We start from the raw sequence: 23,242 nt of genomic DNA, 5'->3' as shown, positions 1-23,242 counted from the left end.
TTTTTCTTTTACACTATTCCATCCATTTTTGTTTACAATTTTTTACCATACATTTTGTACAACACTATAATTAACTTCTGACATTGATTTCTGTATTGAGCGAGGCTGAACCCAATAGATGGGTTCTAGTATGCATACTTGCATACGTGACGGTCATTCCTGGAGCAGACACAGACAAATACTTGGAGTGAATGCTTGGAGTGAATACAATGTGTATGCTGGGAGGATTGACAAGTGTGCAACCACACAGAGTGACTGTAGACTTTTCATTCTAGACTGGAGAACCCCTTTTTAACCCCTTCAAAACCTTGCCCTTTTCCGTTTTTGTGTTCTTGGTTTTCGCTCCCCTCCTTCCCAGAGCCATAACTTTTTTATTTTTCCATCAAGTTGCACATTTGAATGACATCATTGGTTTTAGCATGTCGTGTACTAGAAACCGGGAACAAATTCCAAGTTCGGTGAAATTGCAAAAAAAAGTGCACAGTTGTTTTTTGTTTGGCTTTTTTGCTAGGTTCACTAAATGCTAAAACTGACATGCCATTTTGATTCACCAGGTCATTCCGAGTTCATAGACACCAAACATGTCTAGGTTACGTTTTATCTAACTGGTACAAAAAAAATCAAAATTTTGCTACGTAGCATCGTAGACTTGAGAAGGCATGAGAAAATATTCTGAAAAATTCCCACGCTAGAGTTCATATGAGGTTATGCCAGCAGGGGGCGCAGCACCGCAAGTCTACGATGCTACGTTCCACTGCATTCCATTCATTCCCCAGTTTTTACAGGCAGGGGCAACAGCTGCATTAGCAGTGCTCCTGCTTGTGAAATTATTTAAGCCCTTCAGGTGGATTTACATTGTGGGACTTGACTGTAACACCGGAGAGGTATGGGATATTGTTGTTTTTTTATTTTAACTTTGCTTCAGGTGACAAGAGTCTTCAATTGGATTGAGCGTATAATAAAAATAATACAACACCATGTGTATTTATTTCATTAAAATCCTTTTTTTTTTTCAAAATGTGTGTGTGTGTTTTTAACCGTTTATTAATATTGGATTAATAATGGATAGGTGTCTTATTGACATCTCTCCATTATTAACCAGGCTTAATGTCACCTTACATTAGCAAGGTGACATTAACCCTTTATTACCCCATATCCCACTGCTGCTCGGGAGTGGGAAGAGAGAGGCTAAGTGCCAGAATAGGCGCAACTTACAGATGTACCTGTTCTGGGGTGGCTGGGGGCAGATGTTTTTAGCCAGGGGGGCCAATATCCATGGTCACCAATTTTTTTCAGTGATTTAACACTTTATTTTAACAGCTAGAGCCACACAATTTTACACACAGACATTTCTAACATTAGTAGTGAGGAATATGTAACAAAAAGAAGGGATATGAAATGGTTTACTGTATGTAAACCATGTCTCATATCCTATCGGGTTTGGGAGGGAGATAGCAAAAGCCGATAATTGAATTACCGGCTTTCCTGCTATCTAGCACTTTATTAAATAAAAAAAAAATATATACAGTGGGGCAAAAAGTATTTAGTCAGTCAGCAATAGTGCAAGTTCCACCACTTAAAAAGATGAGAGGCGTCTGTAATTTACATCATAGGTAGACCTCAACTATGGAAGACAAACTGAGAAAAAAAAATCCAGAAAATCACATTGTCTGTTTTTTTATCATTTTATTTGCATATTATGGTGGAAAATAAGTATTTGGTCAGAAACAAACAATCAAGATTTCTGGCTCTCACAGACCTGTAACTTCTTCTTTAAGAGTCTCCTCTTTCCTCCACTCATTACCTGTAGTAATGGCACCTGTTTAAACTTGTTATCAGTATAAAAAGACACCTGTGCACACCCTCAAACAGTCTGACTCCAAACTCCACTATGGTGAAGACCAAAGAGCTGTGAAAGGACACCAGAAACAAAATTGCAGCCCTGCACCAGGCTGGGAAGACTGAATCTGCAATAGCCAACCAGCTTGGAGTGAAGAAATCAACAGTGGGAGCAATAATTAGAAAATGGAAGACATACAAGACCACTGATAATCTCCCTCGATCTGGGGCTCCACGCAAAATCCCACCCCGTGGGGTCAGAATGATCACAAGAACGGTGAGCAAAAATCCCAGAACCACGCGGGGGGACCTAGTGAATGAACTGCAGAGAGCTGGGACCAATGTAACAAGGCCTACCATAAGTAACACACTACGCCACCATGGACTCAGATCCTGCAGTGCCAGACGTGTCCCACTGCTTAAGCCAGTACATGTCCGGGCCGGTCTGAAGTTTGCTAGAGAGCATTTGGATGATCCAGAGGAGTTTTGGGAGAATGTCCTATGGTCTGATGAAACCAAACTGGAACTGTTTGGTAGAAACACAACTTGTCGTGTTTGGAGGAAAAGGAATACTGAGTTGCATCCATCAAACACCATACCTACTGTAAAGCATGGTGGTGGAAACATCATGCTTTGGGGTTGTTTCTCTGCAAAGGGGCCAGGACGACTGATCCGGGTACATGAAAGAATGAATGGGGCCATGTATCGTGAGATTTTGAGTGCAAACCTCCTTCCATCAGCAAGGGCATTGAAGATGAAACGTGGCTGGGTCTTTCAACATGACAATGATCCAAAGCACACCGCCAGGGCAACGAAGGAGTGGCTTCGTAAGAAGCATTTCAAGGTCCTGGAGTGGCCTAGCCAGTCTCCAGATCTCAACCCTATAGAAAACCTTTGGAGGGAGTTGAAAGTCCGTGTTGCCAAGCGAAAAGCCAAAAACATCACTGCTCTAGAGGAGATCTGCATGGAGGAATGGGCCAACATACCAACAACAGTGTGTGGCAACCTTGTGAAGACTTACAGAAAACGTTTGACCTCTGTCATTGCCAACAAAGGATATATTACAAAGTATTGAGATGAAATTTTGTTTCTGACCAAATACTTATTTTCCACCATAATATGCAAATAAAATGATAAAAAAACAGACAATGTGATTTTCTGGATTTTTTTTTCTCAGTTTGTCTCCCATAGTTGAGGTCTACCTATGATGTAAATTACAGACGCCTCTCATCTTTTTAAGTGGTGGAACTTGCACTATTGCTGACTGACTAAATACTTTTTTGCCCCACTGTATATATGTGTGTGTGTGTCTCAATGACATATATATATATATATATATATATATATATACATATATATATATATATATATATATTATACCTATACTATGTGTAGACATTTATTCTATCTATTCTATTCTAACCTGTCAGTGTGATTTTACTGTACACCGCGCTGAATTGCCGGCTTTTCTACAGAACACCGGTATGTATTTCTCGCAAGTCACACTGATGGTCCGTGAGTAATCCATATTTTTCTTGCCCCCATAGACTTTCAATGGCGGATTTTTTTTGCGTAATACACTGGCAAACGCAGCATGCTGCGGTTTTCTATGCCCATAAAATACAGCTGAGAAATATACGGCAGCTATGAGCTGCCCCATAGAGAAACATTGGTCCGTGTGCAATGCGTAGTTTTGCGCCTCTCATACATCTGTAAAACTCTCTAGTGTGACGCTGGCCTAAGGGTTAAAGATGCCTTAGTTCTGTATGAGACCCCTGACTCCCTTGAGGCAGCCATGTCTCTGGTGACCGGGTTGATCACCGTCTTCACCAGAGACAGGGAGTCACCTCTGGTTGTGGGTTGTCTGGGTTTGAGGCTGGTCAGTAATGAGCCTGCTGAGGAACCCATGCAATTGGGTGCGGAGTCACATACTGGTAATTTGTCTGTAGCTCGGCGAAGGGGTGTGTGTGTTTCCTTTGTGGTAAAAAGGGCCATTTTGTGGGCACATGTCCTTTCCAACCTCTATATAAACAACCGCTGAAAAAACTAGAGGGCCTGGGTTTTTTTTGGGGGAGGGGAAGTTGGCAAGCCGCATGTACTTATCACTTCAGTGGGTAGGACACAGGTTTTTTTTACCAGGTATTGTAAGCATGGATGGAATTAAGGTGGTTGTTTCTGCCTTTTTGTACAGTTTGGCGGGTTTTATTTTGGTCAATGCTAGGTTAGTCCCGGAACAAAGCCTCATCCCACATACTCTTTCCAGACCCATACCCATTATTGCCATCGACTCCACCCCCCTAAGATAGGGGCACTTTACACAGGTTGTCTGAAACTTACGGCTTCAGGTGGGGGCCTTGCACACTGAGGTGTTAAACTGCTATGTGCTTGAGGGCCTGCCCTCACCTGTGTTACTTGGATTTCCTTGACTGGCTCTGCAAAATCTGGTGATAGATTGGCAGACACAGAAAGTATCTAAATGGAGTGCATACTGTCAAGGACACTGTTCGGGTACCCTGTTGGATTGGGTGGATACCCAGTCCATGCCCGATTACCTATCAGACTTTAAGGATGTGTTCTCTGAGCAGGGGAGACAAGAACTTCCTCCCATCATCTTTATGATTCTGCCATTAATCTCATTCATGGTGCCAAGCTGCCCAAGAGCAGACTCTATAACATCTCAGGTCCAGAGAGGCATGCCATGAAGGATTATATCTCAGAAAGACAGGTTAAGGACCATATCAGACTGTCCTCATTTCCCATTGCTGTGGGTTTTTTTTTGTTAAGAAAAAAGATGAGGGGATACATCCTTGCCTAGATTTCTGTGAACTGATTGCAATCACTGTCCATGTTCTGTATCCGCTCTCCCTCATCCCTGACCGCATTAAAGAGGGGGATGAGTGGAAGACTGCGTTCAATACACCTGAAGGACACTATGAGAATCTGGTGGTGCCTTTTGGGTTAACGACCGTGCCCGCTGTCTTTCAGCGCTTTATTAATGACATCTTTAGTCACCTGGTAGGCAGATTCATTGTGATCTATCTGGCTGACATGATAATCTATTCACTTAACCTTGAGTCACACCAAGTACATGTAAGGCAGGTCTTACATATACTCATTGACAATAAATTGTATGTCAAACCCAAGAATCGCATGTTCTTGGTTGAGGAGTTCCCTTTTCTAGGTTGTGTGTTGTCTTCTACAGGTTTTCGCATGGATACAGCATAAGACCGGCCGGTATTGGATTGGGATCATACAGAGGATTTGAAGGCATTACAGCAATATTTGGGTTTCACCAACTACTACTGTAAATTCATAAAGAACTTTTCGGTAGTAGCCTAACCTCTTACAGATATGACCAAGAGGGGATGGACTTCTACAGGTAAACCAGTCTTGCCAAAGAGGCATTTGACACATTGAAAAGGTGTTTTGCTTCTGCGCCAATTCTTATTCAGCCTGACCACTCTCAGTCTTTCACTGTGGAGGTCTATGCGTCTGAGGTGGGAGTGAGGGCTGTATTATCACAAAGCACATCTCATAGTAAATGGCAACCATGTGCTTACTTTTCAAAGAAACTGTCACCAGCTGAGAGAAATTATGACATTGGTAATAGGGAACTCTTAGCTATCAAATGTGCCTTTGAGGAGTGGCGTCATTCTTTGGAGAGAGCGGATCACCCAGTGATGGTTATCACGAATCATAAAAATCTGGCATACTTTTTATCAGTGAAGCATCTTATGCTTTGACAGGCAAGATGGGTATTGTTATTTATCAGGTTTAACTTTTTTACTACTTATAGGCCGGGGAACAAAAACTTTAAAGCAGATGCCTTATCCCGTTGCTTTCCTGGGGAGGAGATAAATGCAAACCGGTACCTATTCTTCAGAAAGGGGTGGTGATGGCGTCTATATGCTCTGATCTGGAAAGAGAGGATGTTGATGCTCAGGGGGACGCCCCTGTTTCCTGTCCACTCGGTAAACTGTTCATTCTGGTCAATCTCTGCCTTGGAGTCCTCAATGAACATCATGATACTGTCTTGGCTGGACATCCTGGGAATAAAGCCTCCATGGACTTGCTTACTATGTGTTTTTGGTGGCCAAGTGTTCATAAGGATGTCCAGGAGTATGTAGCCACGTGCAGTGTTTGTGCACAATCGAAGACCCCCCATACTCGTCCGTCAGGGGCTCTCCAACTATTGGAGATTTCCAGCAGACCTTGTACTCATTTGTCGGTCGATTTTACTATGAATCTACCCGTGTCAGCAGGGAACTTGTGGTGCTGTGGCTTAGTTGGTTAAAGCGCCTGTCCAGGAAACAGGAGATCCTGAGTTCGAATCTCAGCAGTGCACCAGGGATTCAAGCTAGAGGAGGCTAATTTGCATATTCCAGGAGCCTTCTGGGAAAAGCAAGGAGTCTCCCTAAGCTAGAAGATCGTTGGGTACAGCCGGGACCAGCTGCTTGGAAAGCATCACCAAACCAGGGATTCAAGCTAGAGGAGGCTAATTTGCATATTCCAGGAGCCTTCTGGGAAAAGCAAGGAGTCTCCCTAAGCTAGAAGATCGTTGGGTACAGCCGGGACCAGCTGCTTGGAAAGCATCACCAAACCAGGGATTCAAGCTAGAGGAGGCTAATTTGCATATTCCAGGAGCCTTCTGGGAAAAGCAAGGAGTCTCCCTAAGCTAGAAGATCGTTGGGTACAGCCGGGACCAGCTGCTTGGAAAGCATCACCAAATTTTTGCCTGTAGGACATTATTGCAAGAGAGCTTGGCTGAGTAGATTACACAAGAAGGAAAACACACAGCAAGTCAGCAGGATCTAGGAGCAACATGGCAGATGTGACAACCTACATGGTGAGCTGCAGCATGTGCTACATGTTCACAGATCGACCAGAAGAAGAATCAAATTTCACCTGTCAGAAGTGTAGACTAGTGGCCCTTTTAGAAGAAAAGGTGCGGGGTCTGGAAGAAAGAATAGCAACTTTGAAACTCATCAAAGAGAATGAAGACTTTCTAGACAGAACAGAAGCATCTCTATTGGTCACAGAAGGTGAAAAAAGTTTCAGAGAACCTCCAAAAGCAGATGAGTGGAAGCATGTGACCAAAAGAAGCAAGAAGACCATGGAGATATCACCAACCACACAACTGAAGAACCGATATCAAATCTTTGTAGAGAATGAAGATGGCACACCTAAGGATGAAGCAATACCAGCAAGCAAAAAAGAAAAGGGCACACAGCAACAAGTGACAGCAAAAAGTACAGCCAAGAAGCAACGAAGAGTGGTGGTGGTGGGAGACTCACTACTGAGAGGCACAGAAGCAGCCATCTGCAGACCAGACATAACTGCAAGAGAAGTATGCTGCTTTCCAGGTGCGATGATCAAGGATGTGACCGATAGGATACCAAAGCTCTTCAGCTCCAAGCACGTCCACCCATTTCTTCTGATACATGTTGGCACCAATGACACGGCAAGGAAGGACCTACCGACAATCTGCAAGGACTTTGAAGAGTTGGGGAAGAAAGTAAAGGACCTGGATGCACAGGTAGTTTTTTCTTCTATCCTTCCAGTAGACGGGCATGGCACCAGGAGATGGAACAGGATCCTTGATGCAAACAACTGGCTAAGACGATGGTGCAGACAACAAGGATTCGGATTCCTGGACCACGGTGTGAATTACTTGTACGATGGACTCAGGGTATAGATAGAGATAGAGACAGGTAGAGGGCACCACCAAATGCGTATGACTAGGCAATAATACACTGGGGCTCACCAAGGACTAGACAAACTACAGCGAAACCAAGAAAAAGAAAAAAAGATCATGTCCATAGAAATGGGAGCACCTCCGACAAAAATCAAAAAATACAAAGTTCTTTATTAATCAGTATGACTATATACCACACACAAAAAAACAGAATTAAAAACATTTAAAAATACAACACCAAAAAACACAGCAGTCATATCCTAGTATAGGGAAAATGACAACCCACAACCCAATCCCCTCCCAACAGACAGAGATATATAGGCATAAACAAATGCAATAATCCCAAACAAGATGATATATTAACATGCACTATATGAAAAAATATATAAAAACATATATATAGCAGAACTCTCAACCTCAAATGGAGCGGTACAAAGTATACACACGCAGCGGACTACTGATATCACAGTACCATACAGCCCTAAAAGGACAATAATAATGTGCTGACCGATGCGTAACAACCAGGTCTAGGCAGCTGTGATAAGAGGGAACTCAATCCACAAGAGTAATAAGCATGCCGGACATGGCAGTCACACATATATCAAAGTATGGCAAGAATACAAATAGAATACCCACGCCTGAAAACAGGTCCCTATTGTACGATGGACTCCTCGCCAGAGACGGACTACACCTCAACAAACCTGGGAAACACACATTCGCCAGAAGACTCGCTACACTCATCGGGAGGCCGTTAAACTAGAAGAAGAGGGGACGGGAAGAAAAACATTAGACTTGAACAAAGAAGACCCAGGAAAACATACTCAGAAGGGAGGTAAGAACATTTCTAAAACAATCCACAGTGAGGAGATTGGAACAAAACAAAATCCTCTAAACTGCATGCTCGCAAACGCCAGAAGCCTGACAAACAAGATGGAAGAACTAGAAGCAGAAATATCTACAGGTAACTTTGACATAGTGGGAATAACCGAGACATGGTTAGATGAAAGCTATGACTGGGCAGTTAACTTACAGGGCTACAGTCTGTTTAGAAAGGATCGTAAAAATCGGAGAGGAGGAGGGGTTTGTCTCTATGTAAAGTCTTGTCTAAAGTCCACTTTAAGGGAGGATATTAGCGAAGGAAATGAGGATGTCGAGTCCATATGGGTCGAAATTCATGGAGGGAAAAATGGTAACAAAATTCTCATTGGGGTCTGTTACAAACCCCCAAATATAACAGAAACCATGGAAAGTCTACTTCTAAAGCAGATAGATGAAGCTGCAACCCATAATGAGGTCCTGGTTATGGGGGACTTTAACTACCCGGATATTAACTGGGAAACAGAAACTTGTGAAACCCATAAAGGCAACAGGTTTCTGCTAATAACCAAGAAAAATTATCTTTCACAATTGTTGCAGAATCCAACCAGAGGGGGAGCACTTTTAGACCTAATACTATCTAATAGACCTGACAGAATAACAAATCTGCAGGTGGTTGGGCATCTAGGAAATAGCGACCACAATATTGTACAGTTTCACCTGTCTTTCACTAGGGGGACTTGTCAGGGAGTCACAAAAACACTGAACTTTAGGAAGGCAAAGTTTGACCAGCTTAGAGATGCCCTTAATCTGGTAGACTGGGACAATATCCTCAGAAATAAGAATACAGATAATAAATGGGAAATGTTTAAGAACATCCTAAATAGGCAGTGTAAGCGGTTTATACCTTGTGGGAATAAAAGGACTAGAAATAGGAAAAACCCAATGTGGCTAAACAAAGAAGTAAGACAGGCAATTAACAGTAAAAAGAAAGCATTTGCACTACTAAAGCAGGATGGCACCATTGAAGCTCTAAAAAACTATAGGGAGAAAAATACTTTATCTAAAAAACTAATTAAAGCTGCCAAAAAGGAAACAGAGAAGCACATTGCTAAGGAGAGTAAAACTAATCCCAAACTGTTCTTCAACTATATCAATAGTAAAAGAATAAAAACTGAAAATGTAGGCCCCTTAAAAAATAGTGAGGAAAGAATGGTTGTAGATGACGAGGAAAAAGCTAACATATTAAACACCTTCTTCTCCACGGTATTCACGGTGGAAAATGAAATGCTAGGTGAAATCCCAAGAAACAATGAAAACCCTATATTAAGGGTCACCAATCTTACCCAAGAAGAGGTGCGAAACCGGCTAAATAAGATTAAAATAGATAAATCTCCGGGTCCGGATGGCATACACCCACGAGTACTAAGAGAACTAAGTAATGTAATAGATAAACCATTATTTCTTATTTTTAGGGACTCTATAGCGACAGGGTCTGTTCCGCAAGACTGGCGCATAGCAAATGTGGTGCCAATATTCAAAAAGGGCTCTAAAAGTGAACCTGGAAATTATAGGCCAGTAAGTCTAACCTCTATTGTTGGTAAAATATTTGAAGGGTTTCTGAGGGATGTTATTCTGGATTATCTCAATGAGAATAACTGTTTAACTCCATATCAGCATGGGTTTATGAGAAATCGCTCCTGTCAAACCAATCTAATCAGTTTTTATGAAGAGGTAAGCTATAGGCTGGACCACGGTGAGTCATTGGACGTGGTACATCTCGATTTTTCCAAAGCATTTGATACCGTGCCGCACAAGAGGTTGGTACACAAAATGAGAATGCTTGGTCTGGGGGAAAATGTGTGTAAATGGGTTAGTAACTGGCTAAGTGATAGAAAGCAGAGGGTGGTTATAAATGGTATAGTCTCTAACTGGGTCGCTGTGACCAGTGGGGTACCGCAGGGGTCAGTATTGGGACCTGTTCTCTTCAACATATTCATTAATGATCTGGTAGAAGGTTTACACAGTAAAATATTGATATTTGCAGATGATACAAAATTATGTAAAGCAGTTAATACAAGATAAGATAGTATTCTGCTACAGATGGATCTGGATAAGTTGGAAACTTGGGCTGAAAGGTGGCAGATGAGGTTTAACAATGATAAATGTAAGGTTATACACATGGGAAGAAGGAATCAATATCACCATTACACACTGAATGGGAAACCACTGGGTAAATCTGACAGGGAGAAGGACTTGGGGATCCTAGTTAATGATAAACTTACCTGGAGCAGCCAGTGCCAGGCAGCAGCTGCCAAGGCAAACAGGATCATGGGGTACATTAAAAGAGGTCTGGATACACATGATGAGAGCATTATACTGCCTCTGTACAAATCCCTAGTTAGACCGCACATGGAGTACTGTGTCCAGTTTTGGGCACCGGTGCTCAGGAAGGATATAATGGAACTAGAGAGAGTACAAAGGAGGGCAACAAAATTAATAAAGGGGATGGGAGAACTACAATACCCAGATAGATTAGCGAAATTAGGATTATTTAGTCTAGAAAAAAGACGACTGAGGGGCGATCTAATAACCATGTATAAGTATATAAGGGGACAATACAAATATCTCGCTGAGGATCTGTTTATACCAAGGAAGGTGACGGGCACAAGGGGGCATTCTTTGCGTCTGGAGGAGAGAAGGTTTTTCCACCAACATAGAAGAGGATTCTTTACTGTTAGGGCAGTGAGAATCTGGAATTGCTTGCCTGAGGAGGTGGTGATGGCGAACTCAGTCGAGGGGTTCAAGAGAGGCCTGGATGTCTTCCTGGAGCAGAACAATATTGTATCATACAATTATTAGGTTCTGTAGAAGGACGTAGATCTGGGGATTTATTATGATGGAATATAGGCTGAACTGGATGGACAAATGTCTTTTTTCGGCCTTACTAACTATGTTACTATGTTACTATGTAACTCTGTAATTCTGGTGCTGGTGGACAGTCCGTAAAATGTCTCATTTTATTGCTTTATCAGCTTTGCCTAATGCCACATCCTTGGCTCAAATTTTCCTCAGAGAAATAAATAGATTGCATGGGATTCCAACCGATATTGTTTCTGATCAAGAGGTGCAGTTTGTTTCCAAGTTTTGCACCAGTCTGGGGATCCATTTGTCTTTTTCTTCTGCTTTTCACTTGTAGTCTAACAAGCAGACTGAATGGGTCAGCCAGAATTTAGAAACATATTACAGGTGTTTTTTGTATGAGAATCAGGAGGACTGGGTTACCTACTTACCTTTGGCTGAACTCACTGTCAGGAATCAACCGGTAAGTTCCTATTTTTCGGGGCATATAGGTTCCATCTTCAGTTTAGGTCTTTTAATGGTAATCACCCTTCTGCATTACTGGAGGAAGAACAATTTTCATCTTCCATTTCTACCATATGGCAGGGGCTTACTAATAATTTGAGAAAGATGGGTTCCAAATATAAGAGTGTGGCTGATTGGTGACGTTTAGTGGGTCCAGACCTGTGTGTTGTTGACTTGGTGTGGCTGTCCTCGAGGAACATTAGGCTGAAGGTTCCATCTTGGAATCCCGTAGCATTTCGCCTTGCTTTACCATCTACTTTTAGGATACATAATGTTTTTCATCGTTCGCCCTTCAAGAAATATGTGGTATTTGCAGTACTATCACCTTTACCACCTTCTCCTGTCATTATCAATGGTAATCTGGAGTTCCAGATAGTAAAGGTCTTGGACTCTCATCTTGTTCATTGGTTGCTTCAGTATCTGGTGCATTGAAGGGGGTACGGATCAGGTGAGAGGATGTTGGTACTAGCATCTGACGTTCATGCAGCCAGATTGGTTCTGGCTTTTCACGTGGCACACCCTAATAAACCTGGCCCTTAGGTTTTGGATGTCCCTCAAAGAAGAGGGGGTACTGTCATGGGGTTACCATGATGGAACAGAGCCATAAGACCACATCATCTGGTTTCTCTTATTCTGGCACTGAGAAGCACTTCTCCTTCATATTAAACATGTTTATTTCTTCTGGCAGAACAGGGCTTAATCAGCTATGTTGGAAATCCCAGTTCTCAGCTGTGCTCGGAAAGCCACTCCTTTTCCCTGTATAATCTTGGCTCTATTACTAATCCTCGTCAGAGTCAGCTTTTTGCTGCATGACTTAAAGGAGAGAGAGAAGTTGGTATGAGAAGGAGAGCTGGAGGAGTTATAAGGAACTGTTGTTTGGTTTGAACACAGCGTTTTTGACAAAACAAAATAAACAAAAAAGTACACATCGGATCTGGAACCACCCAATCTATAAAACTGGCACGTTATTTATTCCGTATGGTGAAAAAAAATAAGAAGAAAACATGTCATAAATGTTGCATTTTCTTCATATTGACTCACAAAAAAAGTGAATGGTCATCTCAAGAGTGTCATGATCCGGGTCAGAGTTTGCCATGTTTCTCCTGCTCCGGCCTGGTCATGGTGGGGTTAACTATTCCTGCCTGTCTTTGATTTGGGAGTGGCTATTTCTTGGTTCTCTTGCTGGCAGCTTGTGTCAGTGATAGTTTGGGGCTTGCTGGGACTGCTACCTGTGAAACCCCTGTGTTCCTTTTGCCTCTGACCTCCCTTACCTGTACCTGACCTGTCTCCTGTACCCGACCTAGTTTGACTCTGGTGTGTATCCCCTCTGTTTGTGACTTGGCTAAAACTCTGACTTTGTCTCCTGTTTCCCGTCTTTGTTACCACACGTCTGTCTGGCTTTTTGACCTTTTTGCTTACTCTGACTACGTTCTCTGTCTTACGTCTCTGGTACCTTTGCTCCTGGCTGGTTCAGACCCTCAGCTTGTATTTTGACCATGAGCTCTGTTTTCCCCTTTAAACTTTATGCTTACCAACTGTTACGGACTTGGCTTGTTTTGACCACTCTCTGTCGCCACCTGGTGGCACAGTGCAGCGTGCACTGGGCTGCTGTGTGGCAAGTGTGACCTCCTTTTCTGTCATCCACTCTCCTTCGTGGAGTCTGCACATACCTGCATTGCTGCAGCGTGATAAAGAGCAGGAACCTATTGCCATACTGAAAGAACTGGGCAATATGAATTCAAGACCCTCTAATACGAGTAAGTTTGTGATCTCTAAACCTAAAAAGTTTCCAGCGTTTAGTTTGTATCCAGAAATTGAGCTGTTTGTCCGTTTGGTTGCTGACGAATTTCGACGTATCCCTGCTGGGATACATCATGATAATCTGACTAGGCGACAGAGGATAGCCCTTAAAGAACTAAAATCACTTAGGAATATAGTAATCAAACAGGCTGACAAAGGGGGAAATATTGTTTTATGGCCTTCACAAATGTATGGGAAGGAAGCACTAAGGCAGTTAAAGGATCCCAACTGTTATAAACGGTTATCTTTTAACCCTACTGCTTCATATCAGAACCAATTGAGAGATCTAGTTGAACAGGCATTCTGCAACGGCACAATTTCTAAAGAAATTATGGATGGACTAGTCCCTGAAACTCCACGAACGCCATGCCTGTATCTATTTCCTAAATTCACAAGTCCACCACCAACCCTCCGGTATGTCCAATTGTCTCGGGAGGTGGTGGGCTTTGTGAACAGGTCAATAAATTCCTCAACTTCCATCTGAAACCTATGGTGGAAGCTCTTCCATCTTATATTCAGGACACCAGTGATGTACTTCGGAAATTGGACAATATACCTCTTGAGATGGACATGTGGGTAATGACTTTTGATGTCGAGTCATTGTACACATCAATTCGCCATAATGATGGCATTGAAGCGGTTAGAAGCTTTCTCCATATGTCTACTAGTGACAAGGATCTAATTGAGTTTCTTCTTACATTATTGGAATATGCTCTCACACATAATTTCTTTATCTTTAAGGAAATTATTTACCTACAATTACAGGGGACTGCTATGGGTGCTGCGTTTGCGCCCTCATATGCAAATTTGTTTCTGGGTTCATGGGAACGTACTATCTTTCTAACTAATGTCATCCCCTGATTGAGAAAGTGTTCACACGGATGCGCTTTATTGATGACATTTTTGCCATCTGGCAGGGATCTGAGACTGACTTAACATCATTTATCCAACTTCTTAACAACAATACCCTGAATATCAAATTGACATGTAAGTATAGCAAAACGTATATTGACTTTTTGGATACTAAAATCTATAAGGGTGAGGATGGATTCGTGCACACTGAGGTTTTTAGGAAAGAAACAGTATTACATGCTGACTCGTCACATCCCAGGCCTTTAAAGGACTGTATTCCTTATGGGCAGTTCCTGAGAACAAAGAGAATTTGCTCAACTGAATCATCTTTTCAGATGCAATCTTCTGAATTGGCTCAACGTTTTGCACAAAGAGGATATTCCAATTGCGCTATCCACAAGTGGTGGTCTAAAGCATGCAACAAACAGAGGAACAAATTATTGAATTTAAAAATGCATCCACCAAGTTCGACCACAATAAGATTCATATCAACTTATAATGAAAAGTGGAAGCCCATGAGACAAGCTCTCTCAAAGTTTTGGCCCATCATTATGAATGATCCAATCTTGGCCAAGAGTATCTCCACAACACCAACTATCACGTATAGGAGATCCCAGAGCTTGAAAGACATGTTAGTTCATAGTCAGTATAAGGGTGTTACTACGGACAATTATTTTGCTTCCAAAGGACCGAAATGGGGATTTTTTCCCTGCAGAAAGTACCTAGCATGTGCTAGTATGGATAGGGCTAAGGACTTTTTGAATACACATGGCAATAAGGTCTTTCAGATCACTCATAATATGACATGTGGGACAGATCATGTGATATATTGTGCCAGTTGTCCTTGCCCGTTGATATACATTGGCATGACTACGAGACAACTCACGATACGTACCAGAGAACCTGTCTGTGATATATCTAATGCTCGTGATATTAAAGACTTGACATCACTTAAACCAATACCCCGTCACTTTAAGTCAATCCACAACTGTGACCCTAGCCTATTGAAGGTAATCGGCATTGATAGGATCATCAAAGATTCAAGGAGTGGCAATATTAAAACCAAATTGGCTCAATTAGAGACCAAATGGATCTCTAAGATAACCTCATTCAATCCAGGAGGTTGAAGCGAGCCTATGAGTTTTGCTCCTTTTCTTTAAATGTATTTTGGGATTAGATCGTGCTTTTTGAATTACTATCCCTAAATATCTATAAAATAATTTTTTTTAAATTCTTTTTTCAATATTTTTTCATGGGATTTATTCCCCTGTATTATTTTTATATTTTATGTACTAATTGTATGTTTTCTTCTTTCTAGTCTTATTATAGCTACACAGTTTTTCATGAATATTGACAGGTTGTTGTTCACTTCACTCAAGTTGCTGCACATGGCTACTTCAACTCTTCATCACTGATCAAGAAATTAATTATCATTATAATTATGATTCTAGTATAATATGTAATGATTTCTATTGAATATAATGTTGTTTGTATTTATATTGCTTTTCATGCACCTAGCACTTTTTTATTTAATGTATGTTATTATGTATTTGGGCATATTAACTGGTATTCTTTACTGACATTGTCGCACTAACACAACAATATGTTTTTTCTTTTTTTATGTATGCATGTTATTATGTATTTGGGTATATGAAGTGGTATATTTTACTGGTATTGTTGCACTAACACAACAATATGTTTTCTTTTCCTATAATATTTTTCTTTTCTTTAAAAGTTTTCTTGTTTATCAAGTCTCTTTTTTGTCCAAACACTTTTCTCTTTTTCCTATTATATATTTACTTTTCGGGTTCACATTGCGTACCTTATTTAAATATCTTTTCCGGTCTTTATGTTTTTCTGCAGTGGAGTGCGCTTGCGTCTGTCGGCCTGACTGGGTTGCCGTGGTAACGCGTCCTTTTGCGTCATCTTCTCCCGCCCTTCTCCTGACGCGTGGGAGTTGGGCGGTAGCTGATGACGTTGGGCGCCGAAACCCGCTGCTTCCGGCTGGGTGTTTGATGGACGCCAGCGCCATATTTCCACTGCATTTAAATAGCTGGCACTATGTTCTCCCCTTCACGATCCCCAGGAAGAAGCTACTGTACGTGCGAAACGCTCGTCGGGGTTTCCAGCCTCCTATTAATCCATACTAATGCAGGTAATAATATGGTGTCACTGCCTTCTTGATCTGTGCTTTGGCATCTATTAATGGCTTCCTTATACCTATACCTACCTTATAATTTTGCACTTGCATCTTATTAAAAGTCATTTCATCATTTTTTTATTATGAGGCACTTGCACCTTATTGAAAATGTTTTTTTTTAGGATTTTCCTTTTGGAACCCACATATTGATACAGTTTTGGGGTCATCCACTTGCACTTTAACAATTGAACAGTTCTGATTGATCTTATAGGTAGTTTATTGACAATCCAGGGCCTGCTGTTTCATTTAATTTTTGTACGATGTATTGGCATATTGGCCATTGGAATTTTGTGCTCTCTACTTTGATTATGTTATGGATTATATGGAGCTCACTCTGCCCTGTTTGAGTCCCTTGTATATATTAATGATGATTTATTGAATTTTAATTCAGTGTGAATAAAATATTTTACTTTTTATTTTTTGGTTTTGTATTTCCCTTTTCCTTTGTATCTATTAATTTTGGAAATATACCATTTGATTGATTTTGGTCTGTAATCTTGGCGTAATTTATTGTGTGATAGTAGCAAAACCTAAAAAAATATGATTTTAAATTTGGTATTGCTTGTAATCGCACCGACCCGTAGAATAAAACTGTATAATCAGTTATACAGCACGATGAACAATGCAAAAGTGAAAACAAGAACTATTCTTGAAGTGGTGCCTATTTATAGATTCTACCTCCTAAAAATAAGAATAACACGTCTCCAACATCCTCTCAAATAAAATCCAGTGAAATCTGTGCTCTCAATTGCAAATGCACTCCTCCTTCTGAGCCCCACTGTGCCTTAAACACAGTAATTTGCCACATGATTGTCATCGTTGTAGTGGGAAGAAACCACTTAACAATTTACACTTAGCTGGGCACAATGTATGGGGGCACTACAGTATATGGGGAAACTACACTGTATGGGGGCACAATGTATAGGCTCTAAACTGGTATATTTGCAATTATTCAGAAAAAAGGCCTGGAATGGATGTTACAAAATAGTCACTGCAGCCATAGGTTAATTCGTTGAGATGTGTAATTTCTACAATGGAGCAACATTTGGGGTTTTCTGCTGTTCTGGCACCTTTGAGGGCCCTCAAATGTCATTTGCAAACAATTCTACCAAAGCCCTAGCGTGTAACCTAACAGTAATGTAAACAAAACAGAAACAAAACAGGTACACTAAGGGAAGGTTATAGGTCTAAAGTATGACATGGGGAAGCATAGATAATAGGTCGTCACATCCAGGTGTAAAGCATCATTCACACATAGTATCACATATATACCACCAAATAGTGTAATGCACCTATGTGCTGCCCGAACATAAACCGCTGTTTTTTTAGAGTGGGCACGCAAAACGTGCGTCAGTAGTTGCGGAAAGGTCGCCCTCAGGTCTTGACTTATTATGGGTAAGCATACTTATGCTGGGGCAGCACATAGGTGCATTACACTATTTGATGCTATATAAGTGATACTATGTGAATGATGCTTTGCACCTGGATGTGACTACCTATTATCTGTGCTTGCCCATGTCATACTTTAGACCTATAACCTTCCCTTAGTGTACCTGTTTTGTTTCCTCCTTTTCCTACTTAGATTTTTTGACTATGTTGGATGTGATTGTTTGTTTGACTATTTAATAAAATAATTTTCTTTTATTTTGGTGGTGTTTTTGTTTGCTTTTGTTTACTTCTTTCCCTTGTGTTGAGTATGTGGGGTCATAGAACGTGCACAAACATTACAGGTAGACACAAAATCAATTACATGCTGATGCAAACTTGGCCACCAAAAATGATGAGAAATGAGGTCCATGGTCGCTTTACTTCCTGGGTGATCAGCAAGAACTTAGTTATGATGTGCTTCTACAATTTTGAGTTGTAAATGTAACAGCACAAATAATCTTTCTGAAGGACAAGAAGCAGGGGCGTTCTCATGAGCATTTAACATCTGACTCTCAAGCTCAGAACACACAGCGGAGATGACTACCCCTTCCTGTAAAATAGGGACAGAATCATCCAAACTATCCCCCTCAGTGAAACTCTGGGACAAATCATCAGCTTTGACGTTCTTAATCCCAGGACGAAAAGTGAATAAAATTAAACCTGGTAAAAACAAGACTACCTAGCTTGTCTAGGATTAAAACGTTTAGCGGATTCAAGGAATAGCAAATTTTTATGATCAGTAACCACTATGATAGGGTGGACTGACTCTTCCAAAAAATGACAACACTCAACAAGAGCCAACTTGGTGGCCAAAAGTTCTTTATTGCCACTATCATAGTTATTTGAAAAAGGCACATGAATGTCACTTACTAGGAGATGGGCCTTGAGATAACACAGCCCTGATTCCCACCTCAGACGTATCAACTTCAACAATAAACAGTTGGGAGACATTGAGCTGCATGAGTACAGGAACTGTGGTAAAGCATCTCTTCAAAGAATGAAATGCTTCTCGGGCAAGATCGGCCAACCTCAAAAAATCCGTACCTTTCTTTGTCATATCAGTGAGAAATTTGAGAAATGATGAGAAGATCCAAATAAGCTTCCTATAGTAGATGGCAAACCCCAGAAAGCATTGCAAGGCTTTCAGATTTTCCAGAAAATTGCACTCCAAAACTACATCAACCTTATCTGGGTCCTTCCGGAAACCCACAGATGACACCAGGAAGCCCCAAAATGTAACTTCCTGTATGACAAATACAAATTTTTCAAGTTTGGCCAGCAGTTTATTATTAGTGATGTACAAATACATTCAGCACTATTCGTTACTCACATGAATAGTACGCTATTTGGGCTAATTGTTACTCGTGAAATCATTTGGTAGTAATCTCGGTATATTCGGGTGACCCGCCCAGCATGTTTAGCAATTTATTTGCTTGCCAATAACAGTAATGCCGGCACCATTTTTGGTGTGGCATTACTGTGATTGGCTGCCTAAACACAGGGTATTTGTTGTGCTGTCATGTGCATGACAGCGCAACAAACACCGCTTCTGATCAGTAGTGAAATCATCCCCGCCATCCAGAGAGGCGCATTTCCCATGGTATCAAAAGACAGCATGAGTGCCAAGGCCCTCTCCAGGTTTTTGAGGGCCCCGGGCGAAAGTGTCTTAGTATCCCCTCCTTTAACACATACCACGATTCATGATGCACAGATACAGCAGAGAAATATAGTTATAGTACAATGCCAGATTTCACTTCTTACATGAGTGATAGCTATTGTAAATTCTACAATACCATACAGCAGAGGGGCTTCATATAAGTCAACCCCTTATATGCCAATTTTGCGAGAGCGATGCGCAAGCCTTGCATTGCATCAGTGTATATATACAGGACAGGAGGAGTGGTACTGTGCAGTGTATATATACAGGAGGAGTGGTACTGTGCAGTGTGTGTATATACACAGGAGGAGTGGTACTGTGCAGTGTATATATACAGGAAAGGAGGAGTGGTACTGTGCAGTGTGTATATACAGGACAGGAGGAGTGGTACTGTGCAGTGTATATACACAGGACAGGAGAAGTTGTACTGTGCAGTGTATATATACAGGAGAGGAGGAGTGGTACTGTGCAGTGTATATATACAGGACAGGAAAAGTGGTACTGTGCAGTGTATATATACTGGACAGGAGGAGTGATACTGTGCAGTTTGTATATACAGGACAGGAGGAGTGGTACTGTGCAGTGTATATACAGGGCAGGAGAAGTGGTACTGTGCAGTGTATATATACAGGAGAGGAGGAGTGGTACTGTGCAGTGTATATACAGGACAGGAGGAGTGGTACTGTGCAGTGTATATATACAGGACAGGAGGAGTGGTACTGTGCAGTGTATATATACAGGACAGGAGGAGTGGTACTGTGCAGTGTATATATACAGGACAGGAGGAGTGGTACTGTGCAGTGTATATATACAGGAGAGGAGGAGTGATACTGTGCAGTGTGTATATACAGGACAGGAGGAGTGGTACTGTGCAGTGTATATACAGGACAGGTGGAGTGGTACTGTGCAGTGTATATACAGGACAGGAGGAGTGGTACTGTGCAGTGTATATACATCAGCAGACCCCAGGCCCCCAGCACCGGTATATACATCAGCAGACCCCAGACCCCCGGAACCTGTATATACGTCAGCAAACCCCAGACCCCCAGCACCAGTATGTACGTCAGCAGACCCCAGGCCCCCAGCACCTGTATATACGTCAGCAAACCCCAGACCCCCAGCACCAGTATATACGTCAGCAGACCCCAGGCCCCCAGCACCGGTATATACATCAGCAGACCCCAGACCCCCCAGCACCTGTATATATGTCAGCAGACCCCAGGCCCCCAGCACCGGTATATACGTCAGCAGACCTCAGACCCCCCAGCACCTGTATATATGTCAGCAGACCCCAGGCCCCCAGCAGCTGTATATACATCAGCAGACCCCAGGCCCCAAGCACCTGTATATACGTCAGTAGACCCTAGGCCCCCAGAACCTGTATATGCTTCAGCAGCCGCCCAAGCCCCCAGCACCTGTCTTGTGTATATATATATATATATATATATATAGGCTGTATAGATACAGTATATACATATACAGGACAGGTGCTAGGGGCGTGGGCTGGGCGGCAGCCCACTCAGACCATCAGAATACAGCAATATCACATTGATTGCAGTGCCACTCACTCAGGCACACATGGGTAGGGGCTCCTCCGGAATCTGCTAAGTTCAGCAGTGCAGCCAGGGGCGGGAGAGCAGAGCAGGAGAACGTGCTCTCTCCGCCCACAAACAATGTCACACTGCATTCTTAACCCCTATGTGCCTGCCTGCCCTGACTGAATCTGAGATGCTTTGCCATCTCCCGCTGTCCACACCTGTAGAACCGCCGTGCCCACAGATTTAAAGGGTCAGCGGCAGGAAAAATAGCTGGCAAGCGACGAATGTATCCCAGACAGCGTGAGTGGGCCCCCCCGTCTTGCCAGGGCCCCGGCACTTGCCCGGGTATGCCAGGTGCTGACGCCGGCCCTGGCGAGTACTCAGCTGTGATCAGAGGTATAAAGTTTACCTCCGGTCACTGGTGTCAGTTGGTGTGACTACAGCTCCCATCAGCTGCCGCCTGCTGCCGCCTTCTGCCGCTTATAACAGTGACAGCAGGAGCAGATAGATGATGGGAGGATTCATCAGTCATTCCTGAGCTGTAAATAAATAATTTAATAAAATCCAGGGGTGTGTTCCCCCATATTTTTGATAACCAGCCAGGCAAAACTCACAGCTGGGGGCTGCAACCCTTAGCTGTCAGCTTCAGCAAGGCTGGTTATCAAGAATAGAGGGGTCCCCTCACCGTATTTTTTAATTAGTTAAGTAATACAAAAATGGTGTTGGGTCCCACCATTTTTCACAGCCACCCTTGCTAAAACAGACAGCTGGGGGCTGGTATTTTCAAACTGGTAAGGGGCCCTGGATATTGTCCCTTCCCAGCCTAAAAATAGCAGCCCACAGATGCCCAGAAAAGGTACATCTATTAGGTGCGCCAATTCTGGCACTTTGCCCAGCTTTTCCCACTTGCCTTTTATCGGTGGCAAGTGGGGTTCATATTTGTGAGGTTGATGTCACCTTTACAATTTTCAGGTGACATCAAACCAACGGGTTAATAATGGAGAGGCGTCTATAAGACACCTATCCATTACAAATCCTATAGTTATATGGTAAATAAAGACACAGCCAGAATAAAGTCTTTTATTAGAAATAAAACAAAACATAGTTTTCCATTTTTGCTTAAAAATAACAAACACAGTTATACTCATCTAACAATTAATTCCACTGAATCCCACTTCTTCTGTAAGAAAATAAAAATATAAAACAACCATATCCTTCACCTCTTTGTCGTTCTGTCCCATGCCGTAATCCATTTCTGGGGGATGAATAGGTTTCAACCTGAACAGTGCCAAGATGTGACCATCGATGCGGATAACCAGTGGTAAATGAGCTGCTGTGAGTACAGCCTCAGTGACTAGCAGTGATATCATAGAGGTTACTGCCGGTCAGTGAGGCTGCGTTCCCTGCCAGGCTGAACTGCGGTATGAAATTCTCACTGTGATCTGCGGTGAAGTTTCTGAGATTGAACTATAGTGACCTCATCATCACTGACTCTTTCCCACAGTGCTGAGGTCACCACAGTTTAGCCTGGCTGGGAACGCAGCTTCACTGACTGGCAGTAACTTCTATGACTTCACCGCTAGTCACTGAGGCTGCGCTTGCAGCAGCTCATTCATTAGTGATTCTCAGCATGGATGGTCACATCTTGGCACCGTTCAGGTTGAAACCTATTCATCCCCCAGATATGGATTATAGCATGGGACAGAACAACAAAGAGGTGAGAGATATGGTTGTTTTTATTTTTATTTTCTTTAAGGAGAAGAGGGATTCAGTGGAATTAGGAGTTAGGTGAGTATAACTGTGTTTGTTATTTTTAAACAAAAATGGAAAACTGTGTTTTGTTTTATTTCTAATAAAAGGCTTTATTCTTACTGTGTCTTTATTTACCATATAACTATATGATTAGTAATGGATAGGTGTCTTATGGTGGTGATATGAATGTCTGCAGACCCAATGCACCTTAAATTTTTTAAATATTTTTCTCTTTTGCAAAACATGATACAACCTGCCATATCCCACGTTGTCATTTTGTGGCATTAATATGAAGCTGT

General features: G+C 42.1%; 1 non-coding gene across 1 annotated transcript; it reads left to right on the top strand.

The window, feature by feature from the left end:
- The first annotated feature begins 6,110 nt into the window (after nucleotides 1-6,110).
- TRNAP-AGG (transfer RNA proline (anticodon AGG)) lies at nucleotides 6,111-6,186 on the top strand. The gene has a single exon. It is a non-coding gene; the product is annotated as a tRNA-Pro (tRNA).
- The last annotated feature ends 17,056 nt before the right edge of the window (nucleotides 6,187-23,242 follow it).

The sequence above is a fragment of the Ranitomeya imitator genome, chromosome 1 (genome assembly GCF_032444005.1).
Source record: "Ranitomeya imitator isolate aRanImi1 chromosome 1, aRanImi1.pri, whole genome shotgun sequence".
Lineage (NCBI taxonomy): Eukaryota > Metazoa > Chordata > Amphibia > Anura > Dendrobatidae > Ranitomeya > Ranitomeya imitator.
This window is presented reverse-complemented; position numbering and strand designations above follow the sequence as displayed.